Here is a 17,407-nt window from a genome sequence, read left to right as displayed (position 1 = left end):
ACCTCATCCTCGTAATCTCCCGCATAATCATCCTTCTCTTCATTAGCAGCAGGAGCCACAAAAGTATCAACAGCAGCACCAACAGTTTGTCCAGGCGCAAGGGGGACACGGCTCGCTCGATGGAGGGCTGTTTCGCGACGTGGAGGTACTCGTTGTTGTTGTTGTCGTAGAGGTGCATTAGGTGCAGCCGGTGGTGGTGGTGGAAGACGCGTGAGCAATTCATTAAACTTGTTATCGAGCTTTGTTTCGAACGTCTTCTCCATGCCATCTATCTTTTCCATGGCCTCTTCAAATCTGTTTAGCACACCTTGCACCTGTCCACTCATCATTTGCTGAAATTTATCATGCAACTCCTTATTCGTCATGTTCTCCCAGTCAGTCTCGTCGGCTTGTGATCCTGCCATGGTTAGCAGCAATAGAAACACACAAGAATATGAACCTATAGACTACTAACAAGAGGTGGTGGTGGGTGTCACAAATCCATCAAGCAAATCTCAAATTCTTACCAGTTCTTACCCAGCAGCAGGCGGTGATCGGCAACCGTCGTAGTCAAAACTCTCAAAGCTTGGATAGAGTGATTACCAGGGAGAGTCAAACGCACGACATAGATGTATGTGGAGCTGGGAAGGCTTATAATATGGTAGCAAAAAGGGTCAGCAATAATCAATTCAAAGATGCAAAGTTGAATAAACGCTCAACGACGATATTGTGCTGGTCCTAGGCTAGACCGTGCTAGAAACGCGAGCCTAGAACACTAACAAAATCACGGCATTGCATGTAAACAAGGGAGGAGCACACTCTGAATTTTTTTTCTCTTTTTTGCACTTTTTTCCTCTCTTTTTTGCTCCGCAATTTTTTTTCAAAAAATTCTACGAATGGTCTAAAAACTGCCTAGCCAGAATTTTCCAGACTTAGTTTTTTTTAGTTTGGAACTATTTTTCTACTGCGGGTAGCACAAAAGTTGGAGAGTCTGACTTGGTCATGACTCATACTATCGGGTGATCTGGAACTCGAAAATAAAGGAACAAATACTGGACTCGGACTAGGACTGGTGGCGGAGATGAATCTGGTGGAACTCGGACTGGTGGCGACGATGAATCTGGTGGAACTCAGACTGGTGGCAGATATATGTTGCAGGTGGACTCGGATTGGCGTGATGGCGGCGGATAGGTGGTGGCGTATATGGACTTGGATTGGCGGTGAATATGTAGTGGTGGTATATGGCAGCGGCGATGAAGTTAGCACGGTGGTGGTATACGGCAGCAGCGATGATGATGATGCGGTGGTGATATATGGCAGCGGCGACGTGACAACATGTGAACAGAACTCAAAACTCTAAAGGACTAGACGCTAAGACCAGCAACTTGACACGACGATGCAACCGCAAATTCAAAAAAGCAAATATAGAAAAGATTATGCAAAGGCTTAGATGGGTTCGGATAGGATGAACTAGCCCTAATTTTTTTTGGCTTTTTCATGGACTATAGGTATGAAGAGTAGACTCGATCGAAACTATGAAAAAACTGTAAAATCTCACCAAGCAACCTGTAAATCTAATACCACTTGATAGAGGCAAAGGTGTCCCGTCTTTCGATGAGATGGTGGCTATCGTTTTGGAGGAAGTCGACTTTGACGATCCGACTATGAACGTGCGAGGATGTCGCGCCTTAGCTATCGCTAAACCAACTCTGAGAGGTTATTGACCACGCCGGAGCACGATCAACCTGACCACGAAGGTTTGTTTCCTACAGGCAAACGAAGAACAAGCAAGAAACTAAGATTGCAGTCTGGATATTGCAAATATAAGAGGAAAGCTTTATTGATCAAAGGTGGGGTTCTGTGACGCCTTTGTCTGGTCGTTGAACACAAACAAAGTACATGAAGTTGCAGCTATGGCGAACTCTAATCTAAACAAAACCCAAAGTCTAAACGACACCCTAAGGGCTGTATATATGGAGGAAGAGAGGGGGAATTTCGTGGCCCTTGGAGGAGGGGTCCGAAACCAACCATAAATCTGTTTTCCCCACACATACGGACTCTAAAAACAGCCTATACTTAAGTATTTCAAAAATACATGGGCCTGGCCCAATAATAAGGTGACGCAGCACCTAGAATGGCCTCTGGACGAAATTTATGAAGTGGCATCTTGTATATTTCGTTCAAGGCTTCATGCACTCCTTATGGTGGCTTCAAAGTCCTGAAATCATTGCTTGTAACTGTAACACCCTCGATGCGACTATATCTCCCACGTGTCGAGGCACGACTTAGAGGCATAATCGCATTGAAGGCATATGTCGCAAGTTAGGCAATCTTCACAACACCCCATGTAATATAAATCATAAAGGGGAGATAACATAGTTGGCTTACACTCGCCACGTCAATCAAGTACAAAAATAACATTACATCATCCAAACACTCATGGCCCAACTACAGCGCCAAAATAAAAGATAACCCAACATGCGACACGGTCCCGATCACCCCCAACTGGGCACCACTACTGATCATCGGGAAAGGAAACATAGTAACGTTGAGAGTCTTCGTCGAACTCCCACTTGAGCTCAAGTGCGTCTCCTGGAGCGGAATCATCAGGCCCTGCATCTGGTGTAATAGTAATCTGTGAGCCACAGGGACTCAGCAATCTCGCACCCTCGCGATCAAGACTATTTAAGGTTATAGGTATGGCAAGGTAAATATATGTGGAGCTGCAGCAAGCGACTAGCAAATATGGTGGCTAGCTTATTCGCAAAAGAGAGAGAGAAGAGGAGGCAAAGCGCGAGCGAGAAACTAGAGAACCACCTGCGCAAAAATTACTCGAACACCGTGTCCACTTCCCGGACTCCGCCGAGAAGAGGCCATCACGGTAACACACTCAGTTGATTCATTTTAATTAATTAAGGTTCAAGTTATCTACAACCGGACATTAACAAATTCCCATCTGCCCATAACCGCGGGCACGGCTTTCGAAAGTTCAAATCCCTGCAGGGGAGTCCCAACTTAGCCCATGACAAGCTCTCACGGTCAACGAAGGAATAGACCTCCTCCCAAGACATTCCGATCAGACTCGGTATCTCGGTTCTTCAAGACATTTCGACAGGTTAAAACAAGACCAGCAACACCGCCCAAATGTGCCGACAAATCCCGATAGGAGCTGCACATATCTCTTTCTCAGGGCACACTCAGATGAGCGCTCCATACAACTAAAACCAAACCTCGAGTTTCCCCGAGGGGGCGCTGCACAGGACTCTAGTTGGACCAACACTCAGAGGAGCACTGGCCCGGGGGGGTTAAAATAAGATGACCCTCGGGCTCCGAAAACCCAAGGGAAAAAGAGGCTAGGTGGAGAATGGTAAAACCAATGTTGGGCATTGCTGGAAAAGCTTTAATCAAGGCGAACTATCAAGGGGTTCCCATTATAACCCAACCGCGTAAGGAACGCAAAATCCGGGAACATAACACCGATATGACGGAAACTAGGGCGACAACAGTGGAACAAAACACTAGGCGAGAGGCCGAGCCTTCCACCCTTTACCAAGTGTATAGATGCATTAAGATAACAAGATAATATAATGATATCCCAACAAGTAAATAAATGTTCCAACAAGGAACGGCCTTCGATCTTCCCCTGCAACTAGCAACGCTATAAGAGGGGCGGGCTGAGCAAAGTGGTAACATAGCCAATCAACGGTTTGCTAGGACAAGGTGGGTTAGAGGTTTGACATGGCAATTTGGGAGGCTTGAAAGCAAGAGGTAGGCATCGTAGCATTGGCATAGCAAAAGAGCGAGCAAACTAGCATAGCAAAGATAGTAGTGATTTCGAGGGTATGATCATCTTGCCTGCACAGTTGTCAGAGTTGACTGGATCCTCGAAGGCAAACTCAACGGGCTCCTTGTTAGCGAACTCGTCTCCCGTCTCTACCCAAACAAGACAAACAAGCAACAAGGATACAATCAACCACGTGCAAGGATCAAGCAATATGATGCAATGATGATATGCTATGCGGGATGCGATGCGGGATGCCAAATGCAAGATATGACAGGAAACGCATGAACCTGGCCTCAACTTGGAAATCCAAGGGTTCCACTGGAAAGATGAGATGAAATCGCTTGAAAACGATATAAAGAACGCCGGAATCGGAGTTACGGTTTGGAAATGGCAAGCGATTCAAAATTGACACCGGTCTGTGATTTACAGCAAGAAGCCATCTAAATGCAATGAGATGAACATGCTACAACACCCAAACATGACAACAAAATACATGGCAGGGATACATTAAAGATTCTTAACAAAAGTCTAGCACTGAGCTACGGCCAATTCATCCAATAACAGGTTCAAACACGCATGGTAAAAATGCATATGGCAAATAGATCTCAGACTTAGTGAAATTAACACTTGTCTGGAATTTAAGATCAGGTAGCATACTTCGGAGCAACAAAACTACATGCTACAGGACCTGAACATGGCAAAGTAAAGCATGTCATGGAGCTACTCAAAGAGCTTAACAAAAGTCCCTTAGTGACCTTGAGCCAAAAGGGATCAGAAAATACAATTGCAAGTATGTGAACATAGCAAAAACATAAACAGTTTTCAGACTTAGTGAAAACTGGCACATGCTGAAACAGAACTCAAGTAGGCATGTTTACGAGCTCGATGCGCTCACTACGGTGCAAGTCATGATAAGCTAAGCATACATCTATCAAGAGGGCACAAAATGCAAGCTAGACATGGCAAGAACAATGGTATAGCATGCACGGATCAACTACAACATCATCGGCAAAATTGCAAACAAGTTGACAATCTGCCCAGATTCACAAAGTAGCAAAAGTAGACCTCGATTGACTCAAGCTAGGGTGCTCCATAATTGCAAACAAAGACATGTATGGATAGAGCACTACAAGATTAACAAAACATCCTTACTGATCATCCTCAAAAGAGGCACGGATCACTAGGAAACAACATGAACATATGGCATCATGAGGTAAACAGCTCAAGGACTTAGTGGAAATGCTAAGTCCCTGAAAACAGAATTAACAAGTGCACCACTTTGCAAGCTTGTACTAATCACCACACACATCACAAAAATACATGGGTTGCACCTCTGGAAAGATGAGAAAACCCTTAACAGAACATATGTAGAGCATCAGGGCATATCATGCACACATTAATCATGGCAAAAATGACAAAAACCTAAATGGAGCAGCAGATCTGACAATAATCTCAAGTAGCCCTCTTCTAACAGCATTTCGGGCATCAAGATGAACTCAAATGAAAATGATGCAATGGAATGAAATGATGTACTCTCTGAGATGAACATTTTGATATGCTATATGCATGAATCGGAGCTACGGATGCAAAGTTATGGGGCCGAGAACAGGAGCATATGGATCTATGATTTCGGGACTTAGACGAAAAAATCACCCCGAGATCTAGGGTTTGACCCGGCGCGGAATCCGAGGCGCGGCCGGATCTCGCCGGAACAGTGCCCGCCGGCTTGGAGCTCGCCGGAGTCGATGAGGAGGACGGCGGAGGGCGGCGGGGTCGGATCCCGGCGAGAGGAGGGCGGAGCGGCGACGGCGGTGGCCGGACTTGGCGGCGGCGGTGGCTGTTGGCGAAGCGGCGGCCGGGCTGCGACAATCCGGGCGGTGGTGGCGCCGACCGGAGAAGGAGGCGAGGCGGCGCCGGGCTGCCGCGGCCGGGGAAGACGGAGGCGCGGGCGGCGGCGCAACCGGGCGGCGGGGCTTGGCGATGCGGGCCTCGGGGGCCGGCCACGGGCTCCCGGGCCTGGCGGCGGAGGCGAACGGCGGCGCCACGTCGCACGCCCGGAGTGGCTGCGGGCGGGCGGCGCGCAGGTCGGACACGTCCGACCCGGCGTGGACGTTGTCCGGCAGCGCGAGGAGGAGCGGATCTAGGGTTTTTGGACGAGGGGATCTGGATTTTTCGGGGAGGGGATATAAATAGGCATAGGAGGAGCTAGGAGAGTCCAAATGAGGTGTGGTTTTCGGCCACGCAATCGTGATCGAACGATCTAGATGATGGAGCAGGTTTAGGTGGGTTTTGGGCCAACTTGGAGGGGTGTTGGGCTGCAACACACACGAGGCCTTTTCGGTCCCTCGGTTAACCGTTGGAGTATCAAACGAAGTCCAAATGATACGAAACTTGACAGGCGGTCTACCGGTAGTAAACCAAGGCCGCTTGGCAAGTCTCGGTCCAATCCGAAAATGTTTAATACCCACACACGAAAGAAAGCTAGAAATGACAACCGGAGGAGAACGAAGCGCCGGAATGCAAAACGGACAACGGGGAAAATGCTCGAATGCATGAGATGAACACGTATGCAAATGCAATGCACATGATGACATGATATGAGATGCATGACAACCACAACAACACATGGAGACAAAAGCCCGAACCCGAGGAAATAAATTAACTTAACGCCGGAAACGGCAAGAGTTGGAGTACAAATTGGGAAAGTTACATCCGGGGTGTTACAACACTCCACCACTACGAAAGGATCTCGTCCCGAGATCTAGGACTGAAAGAACGCCGGGTACTCAGAACGGAGGTGATCCTCGCGTTCCCAGGTAGCTTCACGGACGGAATGGTGTGACCACTTGACTTTGAGAAATTTGATTGACTTGTTGCGAGTCTTGCGTTCAGTCTCTTCAAGAATAGCAATTGGGTGCTCACGATAAGAGAGATCTTCTTGGAGCTCAATGTCCTCAAAGTTGACGGTGCGATCAGGCGTCTTGAAGCACTTTCGGAGCTGAGAGACATGGAACACATCATGAACATTTGCAAAGTTTGAAGGAAGCTCGAGTTGATAGGCGAGGTCGCCTCTCTTACTGACGATCTTGAAAGGTCCCACATATCTGGGGGCAAGCTTCCCTTTGATACCGAAGCGACGAGTACCTTTCATAGGAGAGACGCGGAGGTAAACATGATCACCGATCTCGAAAGCCAAATCACGGTGTTTACTGTCATAGTAGCTCTTCTGGCGGGATTGGGCTGCTTTGAGGTTATCACGAATGACTTTGCACATTTCCTCTGCCTCTGTGATTAAGTCATTACCCAAAAGCTGACGTTCACCGGTTTCAGACCAGCTCGAACTTGCTTGAAAACTGTTGTTGTAGGAGAATTCAACATAAGGAAGACAATCCTCCCACTTCATGCCGAAGGAGATCACACAAGCCCTGAGCATATCTTCAAGAATCTGGTTGACACGCTCGACTTGACCGCTAGTTTGAGGGTGGAAAGTTGTGCTGAAGCGGATGTTGGTGCCCATGGCCTTCTGAAAAGAATCCCAAAACTTTGAGGTAAAGATGCTGCCACGGTCTGAAGAGATCACTTGAGGAATACCGTGCAGAGAGACAATACGAGAGGTATAGAGTTCCGCCAATTGAGATGCAGTGATAGACTCTTTGATAGGCAGAAAGTGAGCCACTTTAGTGAGTTTGTCGATTACAACGAATATAGCATCATTGCCACTCTTGGACTTTGGAAACCCAGTCACGAAGTCCATTTCAATGTGGTCAAACTTCCATTCTGGAATGGCAAGAGGTTGGAGGAGACCAGCTGGCCTTTGGTGTTCTGCCTTCACTCTTCTGCAGACATCACATTCATTCACGAATTGAGCAATCTCGCGCTTCATTCGAGTCCACCAATAAGCTTGCTTAAGGTCCTGATACATCTTCATGCTCCCAGGGTGGATGGAGAGGAGAGAATTGTGAGCCTCGTTCATGATCACTTTACGGAGGTCACCTTTGGGTACAACAATACGATCCTCGAAGAAGAGAGTGTCCTTGTCATCAAGGCGGTAGCACTTGTACTTGGGCTGACTCTTTGCAATCCCAATCTTCACCTTTTTCACCATAGCATCAAGAAGCTGGGCTTGGCGAATCTGGTCTTCCAAGGTAGGAGAGACTTGAAGGTTGGCGAGGAAACCTTGAGGAACAACTTGCAGATTAAGTTTGCGGAAAGCTTCACAAAGCTCGGGTTGATAGGGCTTGAGAATCAGACTGTTGCAGTAAGCTTTCCTGCTCAATGCGTCCACAATCACATTGGCCTTGCTTGGAGTATACTCGATACTCGGATTATACTCTTGAATCATTTCGACCCATCGAGTTTGCCTGAGGTTGAGATTAGGCTGAGTGAAGATGTACTTGAGACTCTTGTGATCAGTGAAAATGTCCACTTTTCTTCCCAATAGAAGATGTCTCCAAGTCAAAAGAGCATGCATAACTGCCGCCAACTCGAGATCATGAGTGGGGTAGTTCTTCTCATTAGGCTTCAACTGGCGAGAGGTATAAGCAACAACTTTCTTCTCTTGCATCAATACTGCGCCAAGACCTTGGAGAGAGGCATCAGAAAAGACCTTGCAGATGCTCCTGAGGCAATAGAGATGCCTGTGGTCCTTTGGCAAGAGGCGAGATGCATAGGTGCCGAGGACTTTGCAATAGCAGCTGAAGGTTTTGCAACAGTGGGAACTAGAGCTGCTTGAGGAATATGCCGTAAGGGCTTTGATGAGCTTGGCCGTGAGGGCATTGCAGCTGAGGAACTTGGCTTATGTGCAAGCTTCTTGGGCTTAGCCTTCTTGGGCTTGCTAGCAAAGGCCTTAGCAGCGGCAGCAGCAGAATCTTCATTGAATTTCTTCACTACTTCTTTGGCCAACTTGACCTGCCGCTTGGCCCATTCATCTAGAAAATCCTCACCACACTTGATGCTAGTGGTATCAGCTACTTGCCCTGGTGCCAATGGAGGTCTTGGGCAAGGAGGGTGTAAAGCGAATTTCTTCATGTACTTTGGAGTTACATATCTGTACTCCCTCCATTCCCATGCCCATCTCCTCTCTATCCTCTGTATGCGCACCTTGCACTGATTTTTGTTCTCCTTGCCATGTTTGGCTTCATCAGGAGTATAGTATTCCTCATAGATGTCATCAGGGGTCTCGAAAGAAGTATTCACTTTTGGTCTCTTGCCTCCCTTCCGAGGTCCCTTTCCATCAGCCATTTTCTTCAGCTCAGGATTTTGAATAATAGAATTCTCCGACAAGGTATGCAATTTGTCTTTGAGGAACACTGCAAATGAGTTAAGTTGATGAGAACCTAGAGATTCAGCAGCGGACATGTGTACCTGTGAACAGAGTATAGGTGCGAAGAATTTGGAGAGGTCACATGCGTTCTCAGAAGTTTTTCAAAAGAAACAAGTTTGAGGAATTTGACCAGGAGTGTCTTGAGGAATTTCACTAAGCAGTTTTTGACTTAGGTTCCAGAGTTGTATATATTGAAAATCCACACGATTGAGGAATCTTGAAGAAAAATGTTGCTTAGTGAAATAGATCAAAAAACAGATGCATGTGAAGTGTTTTAAGAGTGTGGAAGTTGAAGAATAAACACCTTTTGAAGATTCTGTGGAAATCATCAGAATCAACAAGGGCAATAAAAATAGATTTTATTTACCCTTGACGAAGAACACGATGAACTAGGAGTTGAAGATGGGAAGTCCGTCCGTTCACATCTTCCATGCCCTAACTTGGCGGCGGAAGACAACTACGACGACGGCAGAGTGAAGATTTCCGCGGCCCGCGCGAGTATGATGGCGACGAGGTCGAGGAAGTGAAGCTCTTCCACACCGGCGACGATGGAGAGTAGCAGCGGCGCTAGGTCAGAGAGCTCGAGCGAGGGGAGTGAGGTCGAGCGGGGTAAATGCGCTCTGAGAGGGTGAGGAGTATTTATAGCCGAGGTGAAAAACCGCTCGTCTGAGGAAAATGGACGAACGTGCCCCTAACCCTTCTCATCCTAGCGACATGTGTCACCCACGTACTGAGAAGTGGAGATTGTGGGTGAATATTTTAATCTTATCATGGGATGCAGAACGGTTTGAGCGGCAAACGCCAAAAATTCAGATAAGAATATTTTAAAGTTTCATTCGCAAATTCTTCAGCTGACAAGGACACAGTGAAGATTTTGAATAAGTTTCAAATAGAATGCACATGAAGAATTTGTGAACAGACTGGGTTGAGTTTAGCATAGAGGGGGAAGGGTCCAATCACATTCACTTAGCAGAAAAGTCAACTTGAAGAATTAGCAATAAGTGAATGCTATAGAGGACTAAAAACTCAAATATATATATATAGTCAATGAAGAACATAGTTAGAAAGAGTGAAGACTTTACAAAGTTGAAGAACTTGAATAACTGAGGAATTTCAAAAATGAAGAAAAACTCAAATTGAATATTTTCAACTTTTGTTGGTGGCGTGACCCACTGTATAAGAATGATGATTTCAGACACCGCGTACAATTGTCGTTGGGCTCTGATAATCAAATTCTTCATTAATTTCTCCACACTTAGAGGGTTTGTCTTCATTGATTGAAGAAAAACGTTACTTCGTGTGTTGCACATCTAAGTCATCAATTTTTCATAAGTGTTAGGATGTGTGTCCTTTTCAAAGAACATTCGAAGATTCTAAGATATTTAGCTCACACCACAACTTGCTAAATCTCTTCTCATCCAAGGGCTTTGTGAAGATATCGGCTAGCTATTCCTCAGTCTTCACATGGTCAATAGAGATGTCGCCCTTCAACACATGATCGCAAAGAAAATGATGACGAATCTGGATGTGCTTTGTCTTCGAGTGCTGAACTGGTTTATGAGCAATCTTGATGGCACTCTCATTGTCATAGAAGAGTGGCACATTCTTCACATTGATGTCGTAGTCCTCGAGGGTTTGCTTCATCCATAGAAATTGAGCACAGCACGAACTAGCATCAATGTACACAACTTCAGTAGTAGAGAGTGATACATAGTTCTGCTTCTTTGAGGACCAACATACTAAGGATCATCTGAGGAAATGGCATGTGTCTGATGTTGACTTGCGGTCCACAAGATCACCAGCATAGTCAGAGTCAGGATATCCAATGAGATCAAAAGCCGAGCCCTTGGGATACCATAATCCAAGTTTTGGAGTGTGAGCTAGATATCGAAGGATATGCTTCACAGCCTTATGGTGTGATTCCTTTGGTGTAGCTTGAAAATGGGCACACATGCAAACACTAAGCATAATATCTGGCCTAGATGCACATAGATACAATAAGGAGCCAATCATGGAGCGGTATACCTTTTGATTGAAGTCTATACCATTTTCATCAGTGCATAGATGGCCATTTGTGGGCATAGGGATTTTGACGCCTTTGCAATCTTGCATGCCGAATTTCCTCAATACATACTTGAGGTATTTCTCTTGAGATATGAAGATGCCGTTGCGCTGTTGACGAATCTGAAGACCTAAGAAGAATTTCAATTTTCCCATCATAGACATTTGATATTCCTCACTCATCATATAGGCAAATTTGTCACTGTAATGTTGGTTAGTACAGCCAAAGATAATATCATCAACATATATTTGGCACACGAATAATTCATCATCATAGGTTTTGGTGAAAAGAGTTGGGTCAAGTGAACCAGGTTTGAAGCCTTTATTCATGATGAATTCCTTCAAGGTATCATACCACGCCCGAGGGGCCTACTTGAGGCCATAGAGGGCCTTGTTGAGTCTAAAGACTTGGTCAGCATGCTTTGGATCTTCAAAACCTCGGGGTTGAGCAACATAAACTTCTTTCTCAAGCTTACCATTGAGGAATGCACTTTTGACATCCATTTGATATAAGATGATATTATGATGGTTAGCATAAGCAAGCAATATGCAAATAGCCTCAAGTCTCACAACAGGTGCAAACGTTTCATCGAAATCAATTCCTTCAACCTGTGTAGCCTTGAGCTACAAGTCATGCCTTATTCCTCACCACAAGGCCATTTTCATCTTGCTTGTTGTGGTAGATCCATTTGGTGCTAATGATATTTTGCTTGCGCCGGTCTGGTCACTTGACTAGTTCCCAGACATTGTTGAGCTCAACTTGATGTTGTTCCTCTTGCATCGCTTGAATCCACTCAAGCTCCAGAAATGCATCATCTACTTTGGTGGGATCTGTGATAGAGACAAAAGCAAATTGCCCACAAAAGTTAGACAAATGTGAAGCCTTTGAGCGTGTGAGAGGACCTGGTGCTTTGATGTTTTTGATGATTCTCTCAACCTGCACTTCATTTGCGATGCGAGGATGAGAGGGTTGACGATGTTGAGTGGGCTCAGCATTTTGAAATCGAGCCTTGGTAAGGTCGTTGGCTCTCCAAAGCAGCACATACGGTGCTCATCAACTCGTCCCTCTCCAGCCTGCTCTTGTTCATCATGAGCTTCTACAGCCTTCTGGAGACGCTTCATCACAAGATCGCCACTGTTCATGGCCATTTCTTCTAGGCCGGTGAGGGCGACAAGCAGAAGTACCACATGGTTAGGTGGTCAGAAATCTGCAAGCCTCGCGACCAGGGCGGACTCGAGATCATGTCTTCCAAACGCATGAACATTGCCCTCCTGACTCGGTGGCTTTGGCGGATTGCCAACGGAGATGGTGGCATGTGGCTTTGCATCATTCAGCAGAAATACCTCCGAGGCCAGCCTCTCGCTTTCTGCCAGCGGTCTGGGGGATTCCAGTTCTGGCAATCCGTCATCCAGCTCCTCCCAGTCCTCCAGATTCGGACCTCGATAGAGGTCGGATCAGGCACCGCCAGCTTGTTCTGGTTCGACAGATGGTCTGGTGACTTGCCCCTTGCGGCCCTCTTTCCCGACCTATTCTCCATTGTGGTGGCCCCTCAGATATCGGTCGCGGCAGCCCTTATTGACTTAGGGCAACTCGCGTTCCGGAGGCCCTTTGGTCCGGCTGAGACCGCCGACTGGCAAGAGCTGCTTGACTGCATTGCATTACATGGGCCTGATCTTACTACCGAGGATGACAGGTCCAGATGGTGTCTAGAGCCTTCTGGACAATTCTCCACCAAGTCCCTGTACTAGGCCATTGCTCCCTCGCCTGGTCATGAGGCGCTCACCTTCATCTGGGAGATTCGCCTTCCCCTGAAGATTAGGATCTTCTTGTGGCAATGGATCTGTGGCCGCGTCCCGTTTGGTGTCGAGGTCCTGAAACGCAATGGCCCGGCTGATGGGCGATGCCCGCTCTGCGGGCCGGAAGAGGATTCGAATTATATCTTCTTCACCTGCGTGTCCGCGCAGTTCCTATGAAGATATTTCCGCGAGATAGTGGGTGGAAGCTGGGACCACAACAACTTCCCCACTCTCTTCGCCGAACTCCATGCGATCCCACCCGCAGTGCACCACATTAGGTGGCTGGCCATTGGGGTGCTGGCCTAGACGCTGTGGACTGTTAGGAATAAACTTGTGATTCAGCGCATCCCTCTTCGTCATGCTACTGACACTTTGTTCAAATGGTCTGGTTACTTGCAGCTTTGTCGGCCGCTTAGCCGTCCCAGGGAGAGAGACGCCATCACCTCCATCATCACCCAGCTTCGCACGATGGCTCTCCGGATGGCTCCACCGCTTCCCCCACCACCTCCGGAACCAGATTAGATCTTTGTCTTCTTGCCATCGCCATCGCCACCGCCTTGCCGTTTTTCTATTGTCTCGTCGTGTGCTTGTGTTGGGCTTGTTGTGCTGTGCCTACATCGGAACTTGGGTCTCTTTGTCTGAGTGTGTGTGTTGGACCGTGCCCGCGGTGGCTTTGTGTGAGTGTGTGTGGTGCGTTGTTGTTGTTAAACATGATCGATGCCTGGCTATGTGTGACCTTGTGCGCCAAGGTCTGTAGGGTAGTTTAGTTAGAGTTTATCTCTATCTCTTTCTATCCTGTTGTTAAAGCCGCCACCATACGTCTTGTTTTGTCCATTGCTGTATCCAGAGGATGGAGTCTCAGACAGCTAGATGTACAGAACGCGTTCCTTCATGGTGTTCTGGAAGAGGAAGTGTACATGAAGCAACCTCCTGGTTTTGAAGACAGAAATAAACCATCCTTTGTATGCAGGCTTGATAAATCCCTCTATGGACTGAAGCAAGCTCCTAGGGCATGGTACTCTAGGCTGAGTTCCAAGTTACAAGCACTTGGTTTTGCTCCTTCAAAATCTGATACATCCTTGTTCATTTACAATAAGTCACATACGTCAATATTTGTACTTATATATGTTGATGATATTATTGTCACAAGCTCATCAAGTGAGGCAGTTACAGCTCTGCTAAAGGATTTAAAGTCAGAGTTTGCTCTCAAGGACCTAGGAGACTTGCATTTCTTTCTTGGTATGGAGGTCAAGAGAAACAGGGAAGGTGGTCTTCATCTTTCTCAGGAAAAGTATGCCACTGATATTTTAAGTAGAGTTGGAATGCAGGGTTGCAAACCATCACCAACACCATTGTCCAGCACGGAAAAACTGTCTCTTGTAGAAGGTGAGTCCTTGAGTCAAGAGGATGGTACTAGGTACAGAAGCTTGGTAGGTGCACTACAGTATTTGACTCTTACAAGGCCTGATATTTCCTTTACTGTTAACAAAGTTTGTCAGCTTCTTCATGCACCTACTACTGCGCATTGGACTGCAGCAAAACGCATACTAAGGTATGTGAAGGATACTTTAAGTATTGGTTTGACATTTAACAAGTCACCATCCACTCTTGTTAGTGCTTTCTCTGACTCGGATTGGGCAGGATGCCCAGATGACAGACGCTTAACTGGTGGTTTTGCTGTGTTTTTTGGACCTAACCTAATCTCATGGCGTGCAAGGAAACATGCCACAGTTTCGAGGTCAAGCACTGAAGCAGAGTACAAGACACTAGCAGATGCCACCTCGAAGATCATTTAGGTGAAGTCCATGCTGAGAGAACTTGGGATACGTCACACTCCAACTCCTTGTCTTTGGTGTGACAATCTTGGTGCCACGTATTTATCTGCTAACCCTGTTTTTCATGCAAGGACTAAACATATTGAGATTGACTATCACTTTGTGAGAGAAAGAGTTGCCAACAAAGAGTTGGATATCCGGTTTGTGCATTCAAGAGATCAAGTTGCTGATGGGTTTACAAAAGCGCTGCCTACAAGACTCTTTGAAGAATTCAAGCGTAATCTCAACTTAGTTAAGTTTTGATTAAGGAAAGGTGTTAAACATGATCGATGCCTGGCTATGTGTGACCTTGTGCGCCAAGGTTCTGTAGGGTAGTTTAGTTAGAGTTTATCTCTATTTCTATCCTCTCTTTCTATCCCTTTAAACCTTCCTGTAATATCTCTGTGGTAGTCCAACTACCGTACCTTGTAACCTACCGAGAGATGGGTCTCTCCAATATAAGTACATGCGGCTTCCCTGTATGAGAGTTGAGACGCTTTGGTATATTCTCACAGTTCTGACCTTAATACTTTGTGTTTGATGGTTGCTTTATTTATAAAGCGGGCGAAAGCCTTTTTCGATAATCTTGTAGGAGCAAAACATTCCTCTGCTCCTCTCTACTCGACGACCACCACACACACCTCCCTCCTCTCACCCACCTCACAAACCCCCCCCCTTCTCTCTCCCCGCATGCCGCCGCAGATTCCCCACTTTTCGCGAGCAACGTCCGTAAGTTCCATGGCCGTTCTCCTCCTTTCTTCTAAGTTCTGGTAGTTGGGACTTGGGAGTGCCGAGTTCATAGTAGTCGTGATTGCAGAATGATCTATCATTATCCCAAGTCAGGTACCTGGCAACTACTGTATTTTTCTTTGAAGAACAGCTCAGTTTTGTTTTTTTGTTTTGTTTTGGCTCTGGTTACTCGATACTTGTGCTTATAATGCGATTGTGTAATTATTCCGTACACAAGGGAACTCTGCTATCAGGATTTTCTTTTATTTTCCTCTTCTTTTTCCACTGTAGAATTTCTTTAGGACCATATGAGATTCTTTTCTTTGGCAATAAATAGCACGTCTGGCTGCTGCTGCTGCTTCTTCGAAGAAAAGAGAAAGATTTTTTGAACGTTGTGGTGCGGGGAGTGAAAGGCCCTCTCTTGCGTACTTGAACTGCAGTAACATTTAGCTGTTAATGACATTTTTTGTCTGAATCAATTTACCTTTTGAATTGATCAAGATTTTCCAAACATTTTGTGCTATAATGATTGAAGTTTTTTAAGAACATTAAATGAACTTGATGTGTATATTGCACTTCTTTAACGGCACCCACAAATCTTTAGTCATTATATTGCTCCACACTAGGATTGCTTCCAGTTTTTTCAGTTTTTTTTGCGGGGGAGTTTTTTCTCTAAGTCGAAATTATATAGAGGCTTAGTAAAGTATATGCCTTTCATAGATAAATGCATTTGACTGTTTTGTTTGTAAGACAACAGTTACAAGAAATCGCAATGAAAAATGAAAAAGCTTAAAAAAATCATTATTTTTTGTAATATTCTCAATAAATAGGACCGGTTGGACATTTTTCCATGATCCATTCTAAAAATAGACGGGGTTCCACTATCAGGAGATAAGGGAGCAGCAAAACAGCATCCAAGTCGCGCAAACCAAAAATAGAAGAGTTCCACGAACGTGCAGGGAATGATGTAATTTACTCTTTCCGATTACCATTGCCAAAATTTTCTTTTTTGTATAACATGTACGCATTAGTAGTCCTCCTCCTATGTGTTAGCTTCTTCTGCTTGGAGTTGAGGACTTCAGATGACCACATTATTAGTAGAGCTATATATCTTAAGTTTTCTCTAAATAGTTTTCTTGGTGAGTGTCTGATTGGTCAAATCTTAGGGTAATGCATGTTTTGCTCTCAATGTTTCTGTGTTTTCCAAGATTCAATTGTTATTTAGATTTTGAGCTATTTCTTCATCAATCATTTTATTTATTGTCCAATAAGAGAGTAGTTTTGCAGTGTTTCCATTTGATTGAAATGCCAATTAAATTCAGTTCTTCCATCATGTTATTTTAGAAGAGGGTGCCCTATCTTTTAAATTCTATGATCTACCAGTTGCATGCTTACACTCCTACACACAAAAGCCGAGGGGTTTGTCTAGGGCACATCTAGATGTGCTCTAGTTATTGCACATCTAAGTGACTCAATCAAGCTAGAGAGAAAAAGAAAAAAGACAAAAGAAAATGCTTGCACGAATCTTAGCGTAAAATCAATGACGTGGGACCTAGATGTGCAATACTTAGAGCACATCTAGATGTGCTTTCGCGAAACTGATTATGTTATTATTGCACTTAAGTTAGTATTCTTCCAAATCTGTGCTTCCATAAGAATTCATGGGTAGATTTTCATTGTTATGAAATAATATCTCCAAATAGTTCTCTTGTAACTTATAATGGGGTTATGACTTCTGAGGGCGGCCTCTGTGGTTTGCTTTATATATAAAGCGGGGCGAAAGCCTTTTTCGGTATGGGGTTATGCCTGAATTGTTTAGTATTCTTTTTTCAAAATTTCAGGTGAGCGTATGAACTTTTCTGATACGTAAGGCTGCAAGGCGATTAAGTTGGGTAACGCCAGGGTTTTCCCAGTCACGAC

At 45.5% G+C, this 17,407-nt stretch overlaps 1 long non-coding RNA gene across 1 annotated transcript; it reads left to right on the top strand.

Moving 5' to 3' along the window:
* The first annotated feature begins 15,437 nt into the window (after nucleotides 1-15,437).
* On the top strand, nucleotides 15,438-17,359 carry LOC125513175. The gene is made up of 2 exons (XR_007285723.1): nucleotides 15,438-15,601; nucleotides 17,329-17,359. It is a non-coding gene; the product is annotated as an uncharacterized LOC125513175 (long non-coding RNA).
* The last annotated feature ends 48 nt before the right edge of the window (nucleotides 17,360-17,407 follow it).

Source organism: Triticum urartu, chromosome 6, assembly GCF_003073215.2.
Source record: "Triticum urartu cultivar G1812 chromosome 6, Tu2.1, whole genome shotgun sequence".
Classification (NCBI taxonomy): Eukaryota; Viridiplantae; Streptophyta; class Magnoliopsida; order Poales; family Poaceae; genus Triticum; species Triticum urartu.
This window is presented reverse-complemented; position numbering and strand designations above follow the sequence as displayed.